Below are 6000 nucleotides of genomic sequence, written 5' to 3' on the forward strand. Positions count from 1 at the left end.
GAGAAAAAATACTCCCATGTTCCTTGTGTTGTAATGCAAGAGCTCTTTCAAAGGAATTCTAGGAAGATCCTTCTTGGTGAAGTTGGACGTGGTCGCTTCTGTCATTCATATAAAGCTAGGATATCATGACGAAGAATGAGCATCAGTCATGATAGGTGCAGATTTACAAGAGTAAAAAAGGATTAGGAAAATAACCCACAAGAAAGTGCTAACATCTAAATCAAGATACGATGACGGATTCTCTCAAAGATAAATTAGATCTACCCCGGACGGCAAGTTCGATTCCGTGGAACTAGGAGGAAATCCCTCCAAGTCAATGAAGATCGGGTTCGGGCAATCCCCCAAGGTGAAATTCATGTTGATCAAGTGCCTCCAAGAAAATGCCAACATATTTTTGATCTCTCCGCACGAAATGCCCATCATTGACCCCAAGTGGCTTGTCATTAGTTAAACCTAGATGCTGGTTCCAGGTACGTATCCCAAGGAAGAAGAAACACAATCCCCTAAAAAAAGCTCAGGCTACCAAAAGTATGGTTAGAGGCCTACTTGGCTCTGTAGCGGGGTTTTCGTTACCTTTAGGTTTATTGACTAAACCAAAAGTAAACATGCAATTCGAGTCGCCACCGCACTTTTATTTGTCCAAAGGAAAGGCTAAAAAGCGAACATAAGCCAAGGTAAGAAGTTTTTCAAATAAAAAACTAATAAAAATGTCAGAGATCTGGGTAAGGGGGTTGGTTATGAAATGGGAAGGTTTTACGCATCCAAAACATCCTTAGTACTCTAAGGGAACCCTTTTTACAAATATGTGTTGTATGTTGGTATTTGTGAAAAGATTTGTGCAAAAGATAGGAGAGACGAGAGAAAAATAGATTATATTTACAAATTTTGTTGTTTGAATGGATGAACCCATTGCCTACGTACCATCACAGAGGAGGATCAAAACCTCGTTGTTCGGGGTAAAAATCTCAAAGATTGGTGAATTGATTTGATCAAAAGCCTTAAGGTATTTTGTTATCAAAGGGAGAAAATTCAACCTAAATCAGCAATCCACCATGTGAGGAAGGCTTCAACATGCTAGTGAGGGATTAACCCTATAATAAGCATGGAAGACTTATAATCGAATCACTAAGGATGAGGTGAGATTTACATCAACCACTATGATAACTCAAACCTATGACTAATGTTTATGAAAAGTTTTAACAAGTGGCCATTGTGTCATACGGTGAACTGGACTTTAGGTATTTTGCTTTTTATCGCAATGTCGCGGATAGCAAGAGTCGCCACCGACTTTTCTTTTATCCCATAAGGAAAGGTGGAAAAGAACAGGAAAGACCTTAATTTTAAATTCTTAGGTTCGGGAGGTACTTTATACAAAGGGAAGGTGTTAGGCACCCTTTGTATCCATGGTTATCCATGGGCTCTTAATTGCTCAATCATTTATGTTTTCTTTGTTTGAAAAAAAGCGGTTGAGAAATGTATGAAAATGTTTAGAAAATGAGAATTTAACTTTGTAATGATTCTTGCATGAATGTATACAAAGTGGTTATCTCGTTTAATTTAGAAAATAGTTTAGAAAAATATAACTCGGCAATGATCCTAGTACGGATGTATGCTAAGTGGTGATTTTCCAGAAGAAGACGTTTGAAAGGTGCGAGGTGCGAAAAGTATATTTTTTTAGGTTATGACTGAGCAATTAAGGTTATACCTGTCCGAGGTCTTTCCGGGCATTTCCCATCCTTATGAGGGTAAAACTGTCCTTACTATTGAGAAGTAAGTGGTTTTATCCTGGGGATGTTGAAGGGTCATCGTAGGGTCATCGATAGGTCATTGAAGGCAACAGTTGTAAGGATACCTTAGCATTCGAAGGGGCGATCATCATTTAACCGTAGGCTACACCGAAGGGTCGTCGAGGGACAAAATCGTATTTTCGAAGGCAACATCCGAGGGACCACAATTTATTTTATGATGATTTAACCGAAGGGTCTTTGCTAAGGGTATCCCCATATTCGCGGGACATGACCACTATACCGTAATACCGTAAGGCAGCAGAGAGAGGTCCAAGATCATTTATTTAAAGGTCATATTTTAAAGTCAATTAAGTAATTAAGTCCATACTAAAATCAATGCATTAAAATTAATACATTAAAATTAATACATTAAAATTAAGACATTAAAATGAACACATTAAAATTAATTAGGCCACTTAGGATGAGTCTCCACAAGGGTATCCCACAAATAAAGTGGGAGACCTAAACAGCAATCTTTTCCCGGGACATATGAACCTTTGCAAAATTCAGCAAACGGGTTAGAATACCAAATCAGGGTGCAATCGAGAGTTGCACCAAAGTAATAGGTAAACAAAGCATGGTTATGATAAAACAGGTCAGATGGGCAAAGATCAAAATAGGACGAAGAACAGCGGCACCCATTACAACAATTCAAAGTATCCAGGCATACTTAAGTTACATGCAAAGCCTCAAATATATTTATGAATCTCAATTATGATATCACATGTGAATTAGGAACATAAGGCGATAATAGTAACGCAAACCTGTTTGCAATGGAGTCGCAACCTTGAATGGGCCGATCGGGTAGAATTGAGCGGAGGTGACCTTGCTGCCGCCGTAAGATTATATTCGGTAAAAAGGCACACAATAGTTTCCGTTGTAGAAACTACTGTGCGAAAAGAATTAACTAAATACCAAAAGGGAATCCGGAATTGCAAAAGAAATAGTGTAGCACTTGTAAAACACAATGCCTAAGCTGCTGGAAAAGAAGAAAAAAAAATGCAAAGGCGAAAACGGCAAAGGAAAAAAGAATCTCCCAAAAAGCCCCCCTTTTAGGTTTTCAAGGTGGCTATTTATATTGTTGTCATTAGGTCATGTATGCTGCCCAAAAAGTCTTCAACGTGCGCATGGATATAGTGGATGCAGGGCCCAACATTCCTCAACGGATCTTCAAATCTCCGAAGCGTTACCTGCGCCTACAAAGTAGGGGAATGGTGTGACGTTCGTCACACCATGTGTGACGCCCGTCCCAGGGGTGTGCTGCGTGACGCTCGTCACGCCTTCTGTGACGCCCGTCACAAGGCTGTGTTGCGTGACGCTCGTCACGCCCTCTGTGACGTCCGTCACAGGCACAACATTTGTGTCTTGCGCTTTGGGCTGGGCTTTGCTGTTTGGTTCGTTTTCTTTTCTTTTTGCACCCCTTTTTCTCCGCTTCCAAATAAACCACTTTCATATTATCACTGGGTGAGCGTGTAGGCCAGTTTGGGTCATTCGCGAGCTGGGCCTTTGTTCCTTTAAGTGTCATAAAATGAGTCGGAGTGCCCTGAAATGTCTTGAAATATTAATGGGCAAATTTTGGGGTATGACAGCTGCCCCTGTTCAATATTCTTGAACCGAGAGAGTAGAATGGTATGTGCCGTTCGTGGTCTGGAGGTGAAAGATTATTGAACACTAGAATGCCCCGAAATTTTGCACTTGCCAATTAGTCTTGGTGGAGATGGGCTTAAAGATACCATCCAAGAAACTTGCTGAGGAGATTTCCAGATTGTGTCACCATTATGCTGTTGACTTCGTCGGGGAGTCAGAGTATGCTATACTGCTGGGGATAAGGGATCAGAATGGATCATACATTAGACCGTGTCTGAAGACCAGAGTGGGCTATCCATTAGGCAGATGACTTTGCTGAGGATGAAAAATCAGAACGGATCGTACGCTAGATTGTATCTGAGTTGAAGATCCAAATGGGTCTTACGAGAGACTGTATTGGAGTTGCAGGATGAGCCGTCCATTAGGCTGAATCTGATGATAAAAGGGGGTAGTCGTACACTAGACTACACTTCAGAAATGTACCGTACACTAGGTAGCATCTGAGGAGACAAAGGTCTTAATTGGGTCGTACATTAGACCGTATCAGAGCAGAATGAGCCGTCCATTAGGCCGAATCTGATGATAAAAAGGGGGTAGTCGTACACTAGACTACACTTCAGAAATGTACCGTACACTAGGTAGCATCTGAGGAGACAAAGGTCTTAATTGGGTCGTACATTAGACCGTATCAGAGCAGAATGAGCCGTCCATTAGGCCGAATCTGATGATAAAAAGGGGGTAGTCGTACACTAGACTACACTTCAGAAATGTACCGTACACTAGGTAGCATCTGAGGAGACAAAGGTCTTAATTGGGTCGTACATTAGACCGTATCAGAGCAGAATGAGCCGTCCATTAGGCCGAATCTGATGATAAAAGGGGGTAGTCGTACACTAGACTACACTTCAGAAATGTACCGTACACTAGGTAGCATCTGAGGAGACAAAGGTCTTAATTGGGTCGTACATTAGACCGTCTTGAAATAGTTGAAGGAATCATATGTTGGGCTGAATCAGAATGAACCGTATGTTAGGCTGTATCTGATAATATCTGTACATGTTGTACTTGCAATAAATGTCTGGGATGAGCTTAAAGATGCCATCGTTAGGAAGATACTGAACTGTAGTCAGAATGCATGTCCCGGGAATTGTATCTGAGATACATATCTGGATCTTGTACATAATTGATAGAGGTGTCTGTCTGAATGAATGTTCCCGTGAATTGCATCTGGAATATGTATCTGAATCTTGTCTGTGATTGATAAAGGCGTCTGCCTGGATGAGCCTTTTACTTTGACTATATCAGGAGGATAATTAACCTGCAAAGAAAGGTTAGCTTTATGCCATGTCATGATGCATGAGATGTTCTATGCTTTCGAAAATAAATGCGAATGTTGTATGCATGCGTATGATGTGAAATGATGTAAGGAATGAGTTATGCGTATGAGAAGTTCTGCTTGGAGACCTACTGGGGAAAATAAATCCCCATCTACTGATTGGAGATACTTGTAATGATGACCCTTTCGCGGCAGGGGGTTGTTGATTTGGTCTGATGGCGGAAATATTCAACAGGGCCTGGCTGGGGATGGAAGAGAGGATCAATCTGTCTGATGGTGCCAACCTCTGTTGGGGGATAGCTGGCTGTGCCGGGGAATACTGCCCACTTCTTCTGGGGAAGACAGGCTTGCTGGGGGAAGAGAATTGGTAGTGGACTCATCGGGAGCATGATTAGACCTTATCCTCGATCCCAAAGTCTTGTAGTAACTGCTATTGCTATTCTACGTACGTATTTTTGATAAACATTGATCATATTCAAATGCACATATTAATTCAAATTAAATCAATGGACGTTTACGCAAACAAGACGGAAAAAGTAAAAACAAAAATATCTTTTTTTGCAAGAAGGTTGTATTGATTTTGAAAGGAGGCCTATAAACAGGCAATTTGTGTACAAGGAGACAGAAATCCTGGTAAGAGGAAATTGTCGAAACAAAGAGAAAACTATGCAGAAAAAGTCCTATTGATTTTAAGTCTACTACGGCCATTATGTCTTCAAGCATCTCATCCTCTGCTGTCGGATAGAAGTGATTGGCTTGGTCAGTCCCTTGAACTTGGATGAAAGTTGACTGAAAACGGGACATAGTCATACGCTTTAATCCCTAACTTTTGCCTGGACCGCCTTTTCAGGTTTTCAGTCCAACAGGATACCCTTTTTTGCCCAAGCCGCCTTTTCAGGTTTTCGACTTGCCGGGTGTACATCTTTTATATATATATCCCTAATTTTTACCCGAACCCTTTTGGTTCGCCGGGATGCCCTTACTTTTTCCTAGATACGTCGATCTAGCGGGTCTTTTTTTATGCGTAGTATTTTTTAACTATGTCCGCGTTCACGGGATGTGGGAAGTCTTCACCATCCATCGTAGCAAGTATCATGGCTCCACCAGAGAATACCTTCTTAACTACAAATGGCCCTTCGTATGTGGGAGTCCATTTGCCTCTGGGATCACCTTGGGGTAGAATGATACGCTTGATCACCAAGTCGCCAATTTGATACACCTGTCTCTTGACTCTTTTGTTAAATGCCTGGGTCATGCGCTTCTGATATATCTGTCCATGACAAACAGCCG

Source organism: Lathyrus oleraceus, chromosome 2 (genome assembly GCF_024323335.1).
Source record: "Lathyrus oleraceus cultivar Zhongwan6 chromosome 2, CAAS_Psat_ZW6_1.0, whole genome shotgun sequence".
NCBI lineage: Eukaryota > Viridiplantae > Streptophyta > Magnoliopsida > Fabales > Fabaceae > Lathyrus > Lathyrus oleraceus.